This window comes from Panthera onca, chromosome A2 (genome assembly GCF_046562875.1).
Source record: "Panthera onca isolate mPanOnc1 chromosome A2, mPanOnc1 haplotype 2, whole genome shotgun sequence".
NCBI lineage: Eukaryota > Metazoa > Chordata > Mammalia > Carnivora > Felidae > Panthera > Panthera onca.
In genome coordinates this window covers 11,573,298-11,586,588 of record NC_138340.1, presented here as the reverse complement: position 1 = coordinate 11,586,588, position 13,291 = coordinate 11,573,298, and the positions used below count along the sequence as shown (strand labels likewise).

General features: G+C 49.5%; 1 protein-coding gene across 4 annotated transcripts in view; it reads left to right on the top strand.

Moving 5' to 3' along the window:
- BRD4 (bromodomain containing 4) overlaps window positions 1-13,291 on the top strand; it is an 87,062-nt gene that overhangs the window by 37,281 nt on the left and 36,490 nt on the right. The gene's annotated exons all lie outside the window — the stretch shown is intronic.

The window sequence follows — 13,291 nt, the reverse complement described above, 5'->3', positions numbered from 1 at the left end:
CTAAACCCAGTGCGGGGCCGTTTTCCCTGAGGACCATGCATGTGTGTGCACATTTCTGTTTATTCCGTCATTGTGTGTGCCAGGCCCTGGTGTGAAGCTTCCTATGTGATGAATGTTAGTTCCTCTTCCTTCAGTATTTCTCACAGTTTTCACACAAAGGCCGCGAGGAGTTGTGGGGAGTGCTGCAGGTTCACTGAGTGAGCCGTAGTCTGTTCAGTGGGCAGGTGTTTTGGCTTTTGACGATTTGAAAGCTCCACACTAGCAAGCAGCTCTTACTCCTAGGTGGACACTAACTAGGGACGAGCTGACTGTGTCTGCCAGGGAGTAAACTTGGGCCATGCCATAGAATCTGAGTCTGAGATGCTGGCTTGGCTCCAGCCAAGGCTCTCCTGGGACAGTGACCACTGCCTGCCAGCAAGGCCCATGCTGCCCAGGGGAGAGCAGGCTGGAGACGGGAGGAGGGGGATGGCAGGTGGTCTTGCAAGGAGATCAGATGTGCTTTGTGTCATTTGTCCTTTTCTCTCTGGTATCTGCGTTCCCCGCCTTGTCAGCGTCGGGAGTTGGGGCACTTGACTTGGTGGCTCATTTACTGCAGTGGACGTTGGGTGGAACTAATGGCAACAAGAACATTAGTTCTCACAGAACAACAGATCTCTCCAGTTCTTAATTTCCTTTGCTCTTCTCTCCTGAAGTGGTTTGAGTTTTGTCCTTGCTCTGTAACTTTGCTCTCTGGAAATTACTGAGATCTAGAGGAGGTTGTTTTATTGACATCCAAGCATCCATCTCAAAATGACAGGGTCAGATTGTCAGGGCAAAAGTAGACACTGAATATTTGCTGAGGGCTGAGGCCTCCCAGCAGACAAAGGAGTGGTAAGCTTACCCCTTACCTGAGAGAAGAGGTGCCTGACAGGAAGTCAAGGCCGTGTGGAAGGTGAGCCCCTTGGCCCGTTTCCCTCTCAGAGGACCAGCCTATTGCTGTATACTCTTGGAATAGACATCCAGTTTTGACATTGTCCACTCTCATGACTGGTTGTCTTTAGGCCTTGGGTCAGTCTTTCAGTTCCTGCTTTGGAAACTGAGCACTTGGGGTCTTTCCAGTTGTGACATTAACTTTGTCACTTTCTGTGTTCCCTTTCCTTTGGGAAAAGTGATGTTGTCCCCCACTCCCACCCGTATTATCTGGGTTCTGTACCTGATGGAACTGAGGCATGGCGAGAAGAAAGGTCATCTTTGCTAGAATCACTTCCTGAGATTACCTGCTGACAGATGTAACCTTTTTCACAGGTTTTTCTTGTAAAATTCAACTTCGGAGTGAGGGTCAGAGGGTAAGATCGTTGAGGAAAAGGTCACCCCATACGCATTAGCTCTTCATCAAGGTAACCAGGCTTCTGCGTCTCTAAACCCAGAGTCGATGTGTGCCTTGTCCTTCATGCATGCTGCTATTCCTGGCACCTTGGAACGTCCTCCTGTTTCCATGTGTCCTCTCGGCCGTTGAAGGCCTGGTTTGACCTTTCCTCTCAGTGAGGCCTCTCCGTGGTCATGTGGTCCCTGGAAACTCTTTTTGTGGCCCTGTTTCCTGATCCCCTTTTGTCCCCAGTGAACATAGGTGGGCCCCAGGGATGCCTTGAGTCTTGTTCTCAGCCACCATTCTACTGTTTTGAAGAGCTCAGAGGCATGATGTGTTCTTGTTGGGGATATCACCCCTCCCTGTTACCCCTGCTTCCCAGGGTATCAAATTGTAGAAGGGTTGATTGAAGTGTTGCCTTTCCCACTCATGGGTCTGTTCACACGTTGTTTCCATTTACACATAACAGGCCAGTGTGCTGAGCTGGCACGTTGTGGAACATTCCAGCCACAGGCATGAACCACCTTCCCCTGTGTGGTGCTAGCCACTGGCTGTGCAGGCTGTTCGTCACCTGCCCTTCACTCACCTCCTTCTTGGCCTCCCGAACTCCCAAACAGCTTGCCTTCGATCACTTGCTTGGAGGTCAGCGCTGACATGTTTCCCTGGTGTTTGACGCGCTGCAAACACCGTAGTTAGCTGTCTTTTATAATTTCAAGTTTTGTTCATGAGGATCATGAACTTGATTTTTATCCTTTCCTTGGAAATGAGAGGGTTCCAGAGGACAGTGTGATATCACCCTCAGAAGCTTTCTGGTCTACAGCCGGGCAGCCCAAGACTGACTGTCGGCCTAGTTGGAACTAATCCTGGTTTCTCACTCTTAGACTTTCCCCTCATTACAGTAGTTTTCACTGTCAAGAGGTGAATGTTCTCTCTCACCCTTGGTGCCCTGCGGATTCTTCTGTTTTCCAGTGTCTTTGTCCTTCCAAAAACACTTCCAAAAACACTGTCTTTGTCTTTTGTCCTTCCAAAAAGCCCTCATCTGAGTGGAAGAAGTACCCAGCCTCACTGTCTACTTCAGCTTTGCCTTCTGCATGGCCGTGCACTCTGTGGCCATCTTGGAGTTCACTTCTCAAAGCAGGATTTTTTCTACGTGAATGAACAGTCCTCTCGCGTTCTATATTACAGTGTAGGTTCACTCAGTGCCGCATACACTGCACCAGCTCTTTTAGAAAAGCAAATAGCTGAAAGTAAAAGGTATAAAAATGAAGACAGTTAAAAGAGTCGGAGTGATAGCTTTAAAAGAGGCAACCGGGGGGGCGCCTGGGTGGCTCAGTCGGTTGAGCGGCCGACTTCGGCTCAGGTCATGATCTCGCGGTCCGTGAGTTCGAGCCCCGCGTCGGGCTCTGTGCTGACAGCTCGGAGCCTGGAGCCTGTTTCAGATTCTGTGTCTCCCTCTCTCTCTGCCCCTCCCCCGTTCATGCTCTGTCTCTCTCTGTCCCAAAAATAAATAAAACGTTAAAAAAAAAAAATTTAAAAGAGGCAACCGGAAGAAAATGTCGCTTAACCTTTCCTATGAAGGGCACAACCCTAGACCCAGGTCAGTGGGAATCCAGCGTTTGTATTAATGACATTGTATTTCTGTCATAATCTTTCAGCTTGTAATTTGGAGTCTTGGCCCAGGTCAAGGCTGCTTTGAGTAGCAGTGGAGGCCTGCTCGCCAGGCAGAGAGACGGAACACAGCAAGAGAGGTCAGTCAGTGGGGGTTTGTGAAAGGTGTCTGATTGCAGAGAAGCTGCGCTGTTTTTACGTACGTACTGGTAGGTTGGTTGGGTTTTAGAGTCCTCCACACCCCCACCACCCCTGGCCCACTTCATTGTATAGTTCCGTGTACCCGCTCATTTGCACACCATTACCTAATTTAACCTGTAATTTTGTATTCTCTTATTCTTTTTTTGTTTTACTTTTTTTAAGTTTATTTCTTTTGAGAGAGACTGTGCATGTGAGCGGGGGAGGGCCAGAGAGAGAATCCCAACACTGGGCTCAGTCTCACGAAGGGATCACGACTTGAGCCAAAATTGAGAGTCGGAGGCCTTAAAGACTGAGCCATCCAGGCACCCCTTGTATTCTGCTTTTCTAACGTAACATTTTGTCGCAAACGTTTCCCTCGCCCTGACACAAAGTCTAGAAATCTTTGGAACGGGACTTGCAAACTCGGGCTCACGGGCCAGTCTGAGTGTTATTGGCATATAGCCACGCTCGTTTGTCTAAGGCTTGTGGGTGGGCTGCTTTCCCAGTGCAGCAGAGGCAGGATGGAGTATTGCTATAGACTGTATGTCTTGTACAGCTGGCTGTATTTCTTCCCTGGCCCTTTATAGGAAAAATCAGCCTGCCCCTGCTGGAATATGTTTTAGCCTCACAGTTTTGATCTTGTCCACGTCAAAGTTTTGCTTTTACTGCATACCCATCACAGGAACGTTTTAAATCAACAGATCTGTCCACCCAGATCTAACCATCAAGCACAGTGATGTAAACCATATGTAACAACGGAACCTTTTACTGCACCTGAGCTGGTCAACCCTCCAGCTTCTAGCAGCTTTTACAGAGAAAAGATGGCGCAGAAATCTCAGTGCCCCTAATTTAATGGGCCTGCTGATTGGTTTCTAAAGCAAAAGGACAGGAATTCTGAATTGGCAGTGTTGTGATCTGCTGGGCCTTCCTCGCGGTCCCCCTGACCACCACGTCCATGTGGGCCTGGTGCCCCCCTACTGGGGAACAGAGAGCTTGAGTGTGTCTCTGCTCCCTTAGCAGGTAGGTGGCTCATCTCTGCCTTGGGTCACCTGGCTCAAGGCAGGCAGCAGGGCTGAGTCTGAGGTAATGGCCCTGGTTTGGCATGTCTGAGGGGAGGCAGTCAGGGCTTGTACAAGCTGCAAGAAGGAGGATTAAGGTTTTTGAGAGCTGCCTCAGCGCACAGCCACTGGCCAAGCTCCAGACGGCGCGGTCTGGCTGATGACACGAGCAATGTTCTCACCAGCTGCCTGAGCCGGTCAGATGGAAAAGTAATCCTGTCTGTGCTTCCCCACTGACACAGATGCACAATGAAATGGGCTGTGGCCGTGAATGGAAATAGCTTCTGCTCTGGGACCAGAAGGAAATGGGCCTTCTGATATTAGTGTTCCATAACCAGTGTAACCAACATTTCAAGGAAGATGTCCCTAGGACAGGATAAGTATTTGCTGCAAATTGACCGGTACTGAGAAATGACCAGATCCTCCAACCCCTTCTTTTTATTGCTGGGTAGGATCTTGCACTTCCCCCAAATAATTCTTTATAGGAGGTTCTTGCAGTGGTGGGGAGGTGACTTCCTCTGAAGGATGTGCTCCACTGTGAACTTGTAATCGCATGAGGGGTAGGGGTCAGCTGGCATTGGCTGACATTTTGCTTGGCATGAAACAAGTTCAGAGCACAGCTCCTTGTAGCCCTGTGTGGGAACCATAAGTAACAGCTTGGACTCCGTTCCCCTTCACTCTCTCCCCATGGCATCAACAGGGAAGTATGCTTCAGATTTCACCTAGTATGTGAGACGAGTCACACTGCAGACAGACAGACAGACAGACAGACGGCCAGGTGCTATGAGAGCTGTCTGGGCTCCGATTTGTTTCTGGGGGTGAAATTTGGAAACACCACTTCTGGAAATCCGACTGGAGACCTAGCTCAAGGGTCACATGGCATTCAGCTGCTTCTGCAGAGAAAGCAGGCTTGCTGATTAATACATGCCAGGATGTGGAAGGCCGAGGTGGGCCGGGGGGGGAGGGGGGGGGGGGGCCTTGGGCAAACCAGCCCTGTCGGGCCCAGCAGTGCTGGTCAACTAGGCCTCTGCCCCTGTATTCGGTGAGCAGAGACAACTGTGGAGCAGAGTACTTGAAATACATACAGCCCTGGGTGACCTCCCGCTGACCAGGCTACCACCCACTCTCTTGTGTTGCCACGGGCATGAAGATGATGATGTTGCCCTTGACCTTGTAGTGTTGCTGTGAGGATTAAGCAGGTATAGCTCAAGTGCTCAGAGAGCACTGGCCCAGGAAGTAGCAGGTATGTGCTGGCAAGCTTGTCTCGGCCCTAGTGCAGGCGTATGTGGTGATGGCTTGCATAAAGCTCTGCTGAGTGTGGCGACGGTATTTCACAGGAGAATTCGTAAAGGTTTCCAGGTAGCCTGCACTGTTCCTGTTTTCCCTGGTGTTTTGCTGCCTCGGTGTTGTGTCACTTAAGGATGAGAGTGAGTAAATGAACATGACAAAGTGGAGGTGGGCCCCTTGGCTTTGTGGGCCCTCTGGCAGTCCAGGACTTCAGATGGGCCTACAAGTTCAAAATTCAGTTGGCCACAACCCACCAAGTTTACCCAACCTCTTGGGATGGACAGAACTAGGGCCAGATATCCAGAAATCAGCCGATTTCTGGGCAGCTATATATGGCCTTTTCTTTTCTCTCCTCAGAGTCCCAGAACCAAGCCTGTCCATGTCTGTCTTGCCTCCTGGTCTCCAGGAAATAAAACTTTCTGTTGAAATTTGAAAAATATCACATGTGTGTTGTCTGCTAAATTCTGTCCTTAAGTTTTTCTGAGATCATTTCTAAAAAAAATTTTTTTTACATTTATTTATTTTTGAGAGAGACAGAGCACAAGCGGGGAAGAAGGGGCAGAGAGAGGGGGAGACACAGAATCTGAAGCAAGCTCCAGGCTCTGAGCTGTCAGCACGGAGCCTGACGTGGGGCTCGAACTCACACACCGTGTGAGATCATGACATGAGCCGAAGTCAGACACTTAACCGAGGGAGCCACCCAGGTGCCCCTCTCAGATCATTTAGATGAGTTGGGATGTTAGCAGACAGTATCCCTGAAAGCAGGAGTGCTTCATCAGGGGTCTCTAAACTTAGGAAGAGAATCCTCTTAGGAAGAGAATCATGGTTCCTCCTTAATGGAATGTGTGTGCCTATTAGGCGCTGCTTAACTCCTCAGGCCTTAGAGCCAGATGGGATGCCTGCCACCTGCATTTCTGGTTCCACATTGGGTCTTATGTGGTATCTGCTTTTTGTTACAGCATTCGCTGAACACCAAGCTTTGCAAGATGGGACATTGTCCAAAGGGATATAGTGCAGTCTGGCCTTGAAATTGAAATTGTGCAGTCTGGCCTTGAAATTGCCTTATACTGATCGTTCCCACAGTGCCCCTCTAAGGTACGATGACACTCTTGGTACTCAGTTTGGGGACCAGGGCACTAACTGTCTAATCTCTCTTCATCTTTTCCTTACTCCTTTAAATTGGGACTTTGTTGTAAGGTATCTGTTGGGGATAGATTCAGGACTAGGACACTCATTTGAATCATGCAGCCTTCTTTGGGTTGGAAACAGTAGGTGAAATTTTCTTCCTCTCTCTTGTCCTTCAACTAACTCAACAAAGTGAATGGTGGCTCCTGCCTCTTGGCCACAGGTCAGTATGAAAACAGAATAGCATTTTAGGATCTTTTCGACTTAAAACTTTGCCTGAATTGGTTGAAGACGATGTCTACTGTATCACAGGAATCCTACATCCTTATATATGCGGGTAGATTTAGGAGTTTCTGAGTTTTCAGCTTGTCTCTCCCCATAAGCCCTGCTGCTGAGCCATTGACTCACCCTGTCCACGTGCATCCGCTCTTGGGTTCTCTCTCTTTTGCATCTGTGAACTCCACAGGTGCAGGTATAGTTGAAAATGAACCATGAGGCAAGAATGGACTTCTATTGTATCTGTGTTCTGAATGAACCTGGAATCTATCCCCCAGGCCCCCTCCAAGCATGCCCCCCCCCCCCTTCTCCTGCCACTATATTCTCTGCCCTGAGTCAAGAACCTGTGAGGGACAAAAGCCGGTGTGGTCACCTGGCCCCTGTGCTGTGCCATCCCTCCCTTCCCACTTCAAATGGTCCTCAGATGCACTGGTATCTCCCCTGCCTCCAGACCCATGCCTGTGTCCCTGCATCGGTCCCTCCTTCTCCTGTCACAAGCCTTGACCCTCTCTGTCCTTCTCTGTCCCTCTCTGCCTCACCCACCACAGGAGTGTGCACACCCTCCCTGTCCTTGGCCAGAGCAGCCTGGCCCTTCTCCTTTACAGTACTTGCCCAAGTATTGCTTAATCACTGGAAGAATGTCACGTTGACCACAGAGTCCTGGGCCTGGCACATAGCACACACGGGATGCGTTGGCTGAGCCAGTGAATCTGGCAGTCACCACATTTTTCTGTGTGCGAGCACGAGCTGCTTTCCTTTCCAAAGCTTTGAGATCTAGAATCCCCAGGGTGACGTTAGTGTAGGGTGCCTTCCGTACCCGAGAGCACTCGCTGTGTACTGGGAGGACAAGAATGAAGTAAGGTGGCTCTGGCCCCGGGCTCCCAGGTGTGTGTGCACTGGCCAGACTGTTCAGGGAAGCACCAGGTACAGCAAATGAAAGGCCTGAAGGTGACAGGGAAGGGGGCCCACCGTGGCCACTGTGTTTAGTGTTGATGCTAGGGTCTGGGGCAGTGCGGGGTGGGGTGGTGGTGACCACTGCGGGAAGAATGTACCTAAGGCAGGAACCTAGTTAGATCTGTTGTGTCAGAGAAGTCACCCTGGCTCTCACATAGAGCCGCTTGCTAGTGCCTGTCTTTCTTGACCCACAACAGGCGAGAGAGTCTTGTTGGTTTCCTTTGTGTTCTTTGCCACGGTGCGAATGAGTGGCTTCTGGAAGTTTCGTGAGGATTTTAGTTTCCCGCAGTCCTGGGAGGGTTGAGCTGCAGGTTTTCAGGCCATGGCCTCTTAAGCTGTGAGTGTGGAGCAGGACATGCTGGTCATCTCGTGGCGATCCCTCACGTAGATGGATGTCACCTGTCACTGGTTGTGTTGATTGAGAGGCACCTGAAAGAAACTTTGAGGTGCCTGTGTCTCTGAGGTCCATCGGATCTGTTAAACTGCACATGTCTTCGCATTTGAACTGACAGCCTGTAGCAGTTTCTTTCCTGATTGACCTCAGTCTTCACAAGTGTATGGGTCTTGTGTTTAGTTTTTCATGTTACTTAAGATGCGCCAGCTTGTCCCGATCATTTGCATGATCCTTTCTGGATCTCCTTTCTGGAGTTGCATGTTCATCTGCTAAATGGGGGCTTCCTTGATTCCAAGTCCAACTGAAACTTCCCAGGAGTCATGTTAGAGTCTGGGTCACCCTGGCTGCTTAGGTCTGATCTTTCTACTTCCTGGGTAAGTTACTTTTCTGTGCCTCCATTTCTTCATCTTTAAAATGGGGATAAGACCAGAAGCAATCTCAGAGTTGTTTTGAGGATTTAAATGTTACTACTATGTGTCAAATGTGAGAGGGCCGACTAGGGAAGGGTGTTTGGCTTTTGTGGTGGAAATAGTGGTTTAAAAGCGTAGAGATGAGGCAAAGTTGGAGGATCAGGCTATCTGTAGAGAAAGCTCCGTTCATTTTGTGAACAAAAAAAATGCAGCTTTCTTGACTCAACAGCCCATCATCAGGGCTCGCTTGAAGGTGAAGAAGAGTGGTTATGTCCAGAGCCTTCCATCCCTTAGCTTCCCTGAGAGTCCATCTGGAGAGAAAAAAAGGTACAGCCCAGCCCACAGGTTCCAGAAGTCAGTTGCCTTGACTTCATCTTGCCCTGTGGACACTGTTTAGAGATTTCCAGAATGTCATTGCTTAATGGAAAACATATGGGACTGCATCCTCCTGGTGGGGCGTGCTTGGCCCCCTGGCATTTTGTGTGCTTGTGGCTGACTGGGCTCCACTGCCCTGGGGCCAGAACATCTCCAGGATGGGGCCACCCCTGCCCCTTGCTGTGGCAGCTTACCTGCCATGTGCTTGGCTGTGAAATTCTCAGGCTGTTTTCTTGGAGAAACTGAATCGTGGAAGCAGAACTGCAAATCATTCTTTATCCTCACTTAGTGCCACCCTCCTTTCCAGCTTTCCAGGCTCACTTCAGCGTATCCCAGTCTCCCTTCATGATGGTGCCACATTTACACTTGTTTCCTTTTATTCCTTTGGACCAGCATTCTGTCCTGCTGCGTGGAACCTTCTCCCAGCTGACTCCAAGGAGTTCTTTTTAAGAACTTTTAAGAATCCTACTGACCTATTTCCTTCTCTGTGATGTTGCCCTTCTGTTGAGACTTGTATCCAGACACTCAGCATGTCCTGTATCTCTGTGTGCCTGGTCCATGGCCACCATACGAAAGGATCCTGGCCAGCTGGCACACTGTCCATGTCATTCTTCCCTCTGTCTCCCCCTCCTGCCTCACTAGCCCCACACCAGTTTCTGTAGTTGCCCAATAAACGATTACCCACATCCACTTACCTGTGGAGGATTTTCCAGGGAGTGCTCCAAAGCTTCTGCAGTCCTGTACATGGCTCTCTGCCCTCCGCCCCACTTCCCACAGTTCCTGCAAACTCTCCTGACCCACTGGCTTCTCCCACCTGGAACCCGCAGTTGGTCTTGGCTGGCTCCCCTCCAGAGACATGGTGTTGGGTTTTGTTTTTGTTTTTAAACAGTTTACTGTTGTGTTTGTAGTGCCTTTATTTTGAAAGTAAACTAAATAAAAAACCACACATGGATATCAGTAAAATTAAATACAATGAGAACAGAACAACAGCATTGTTAAATTCTACACAGATGGTCATATTCTCTGCTGACACCTCTCTCCACAGCCTTTCACACTGGCACCAATCAGGGACTTTCCTTGTGAATACTGGAATGAGTAAAATGAAAATAGAGGATGCATACCAGGTGATTAAACGCCATCCACCTAAACGTGTCCTTTGAACCCTCCTACAGCCGCACCTGAGCCCTGGCATATCACTCTGCAGGTGGCTGTAGACCTTGCTTCTCTGAGGTTGAGGTCCCCTCTTTACTGATTAAACCTCAGTTGGAGAAACCCTTTTCTGTCTTCCTTGCTGCCCACCTCAGGAATGAAGGCACACTTTTTTGAAGGCTCCACGCATGACTGAATGCAGCTTCTGGGGTGCTTCCTCCCTTCCCATGTCCTACTCAGTGGTGTGTGATTCAGCCTGGCCCCTTGATCTCTCTTCCTTCCCTCTGTTCTCTCCTCTGAGCAATCTCCTGCTGATGGTTCCACACCTTACCCCACCCTTTGGGTGCTTCCCCTCCTTCCTGCTCTTATTGGGATGCATTTTACTCAAGTCATTGGGCTCCTTTCTTACCTCCCAGCTGGGCTTTCCTCATGCATACCTCCTGTGCTTACCTCCCACCAGTAATGCCTCCGTGCCTACTGCCCTGCCTTGATTTGTGCCCCAGGCACTTCCTTCCAGGACCACGTGGCCATTAGTTCTGGACAGACTTGTACCACAAGTAACCCTGATGGGAGAGGGGATGTGTCTTGTGTCTCCAGAGCCTGGAACAGGCCTACCCGGTCACAGCTGCCTTTGGAAAGTATTGTAGTCCAGGATATTCTCACTGTTCCCACCTTCAGATGAAGTTGATGTAGGGAAATGCCCCTCCATGGGCCTGAACTCCTGGAACACTGCTCTTGTCTTGGGAGATGCTCTCCAGGCTGCTGCCCACTTTCCCACCTGCAGGCCCCCTCAAGCTCTGATGCCAGATGCCTGTCTGGTTTCAGCCCTGCGTGCTCCTTCCCCATCTTTGGCACCATTTTGTGGGGGCGGGTACCCGGAAATCGCTTCACACCTTCAAAGCCCCCCTATTCCCATTCCTGTAAGTGTTCCCAGCCTGTTGTTCTGGGAGAGCACACCCATCTTAGAGTCTGCCCTAGGAGCTGCCCCCACCTCTACCCCCTTCTCAGATCTCCAGAGGACCCTGACAAGGGCACAGATTATAAATACTCACCTGGTGTCTTGGACACAGTTGGGCCTCATTAAATACTTAAGTTCAGCATTCGATGCAAGACCACATCTAGACCTAAGTTGGGACTGCTGCAACATACTCACCCTCTGGTGTGTTGGATGGTAGCACTAGTATTTCTCTCCACACTCTAATGAACTAAATGACTAATGAATTACTTGGTTTGAGGTTTGTTTGGTTCTTTGTTTCTTGTTTTTAAGTGGCTATCCCATCTGGGAAAAGGGGAAAGGCACTTGGCAGATTTCTTACCTGTTCGGTGAAAAAGGATAAAGAACAGTCTTAACCTTTTTTTTTTAAATAAGTCTGGTCAATTTTACTTATTTATTTAAAGGTTTTTCTTCTTTTTTTTTTTTTTAACATTCAATTTTGAGAGAGCATGAGGGGGGGAGGGGCAGAGAGCGAGAGAGACACACAATCCCAGCAGGCTCCAGGCTCTAGGCTCTGAGCTGACCGCACAGAGCCCGACATGGGGCTCAAACTCAGGGACCGCGAGATCATGACCTGAGCCGAGATCATGACCTGAGCCGAAGTCGGACACTTAACCGACGGAGACACCCAGGTGTCCCAGTCTTAACCTCTTAAAGCAAGCCTGGATTCAGTTCCAGACTGAATCTGTAAGATTCAGCCTCTTGCACGTGTTGGCTTTGGGCTCCTCCCACTTGGGTCCCCTCCCTGCAGCCGCCTCTCCCGTGTGTGCACTAGCCAGGTGACACCTAGACCTGCAGTCAGCCAGAGCACCCTGGAAGGAATGCCGTCTCCTTGACCAGGTCCGTTTTGTCAGCTCATGGGCTTCCCCTGCAAATAGGACCCATGTGTGGGGCTGGCCGTAGGGGCAGAGGGTGGGAGGTGGACGCCTCAGACCAGGAGGGCCAGCTCTCCACAGCCCCCTGTGACCGACTTGCTTTTACGTAGCAAGCTTTCCCCTGGTGCTTTTAAAACTTGATAATTTGCCAGAACTGCATCTACCAAAACCTTTGTGGGGCTCTTGGTTTAAATCACACTTGGATTGAATTATAAAGTAATTCTTCAGCAGCCAGAGTGCCTAGTTTGTGCTAAGTGTGTTCCAGAAAGAAAGCCATGACAGAGCCAGTGAACTTGCTCTGTCTTTTTTGGTCCCCTCTGCCTACCAGTCGTGTGATTGTAAAATCTGCCCTTTTTTCCTAAGCCTTTGCCTGACTCCCTCAGCCGGAGAGGTTTTCTTACCCCGCACTGAACTCCTAGGGTTATTACTGGCGATATTCATTAGCTGCAGGCAGCTCCTAGATTACAAAGTCTTTCTTATTCTGGGCACTGGGCTTAAAGCTGATACTTCCTTTTTCTTGCCAGTAGAAAAGTGCACACCGAAAGAATGCCAAACAGTCAGTACACATTTGAGCAGATGTTTCTTCTCATTAACAGAGTGTGGGAACTCTCGGCACTGCAAGTAAGGGGTGAATTACTGTGTTTCTGGAGGGCATTTTGGCAGTAAAAACATGTACCCCATATCTGTGGTTTTGTTAGAATAACTGGACAGGTACACAAAGTTGCCATCGTGAGGATGCTCGATTTGCATTCTTGGCATGGTCCGAAGCAGGGGTCGTTCAGGTGAGGAGAGTGCCTCGGAAGGGGTGCTCATACAGGCATTGAACTGGGGGTCTCACACCCCCTGTGCAGTTCGCGAGAGGTAACCTTCTGTATCTCTGTGAATAAGCTTTGAAAACCTGGTTAATAAAGTGATAACTTTTAGGTTATCAACACTTACTTTGTGGGATTTCTTTAATCAGCAAACATGCATTATTTTAGTCACCAAGGACGTGTTCTCAGTGAGTGTGAGCATTTGCCCTGAGTACTCGGCAGTGGACTCCGTGGGCCACACTCTTCTGGCCCTGATCGCCAAACAGAATTACTGACTTGGCTCGATGTTTCATGAGCCACAAGTACAAAGAATTTTAATGTAAAGGACATATTTGGGGGCTTGCAAATCATCTTGCCTCCCACACAGGCAGTGTCCCTTAAAAACTCTCAGATGGGGGTTGCCTGGGTGGCTCTGTGTGTCAAGCGTCCGACTCTGGTTCATGTCATGA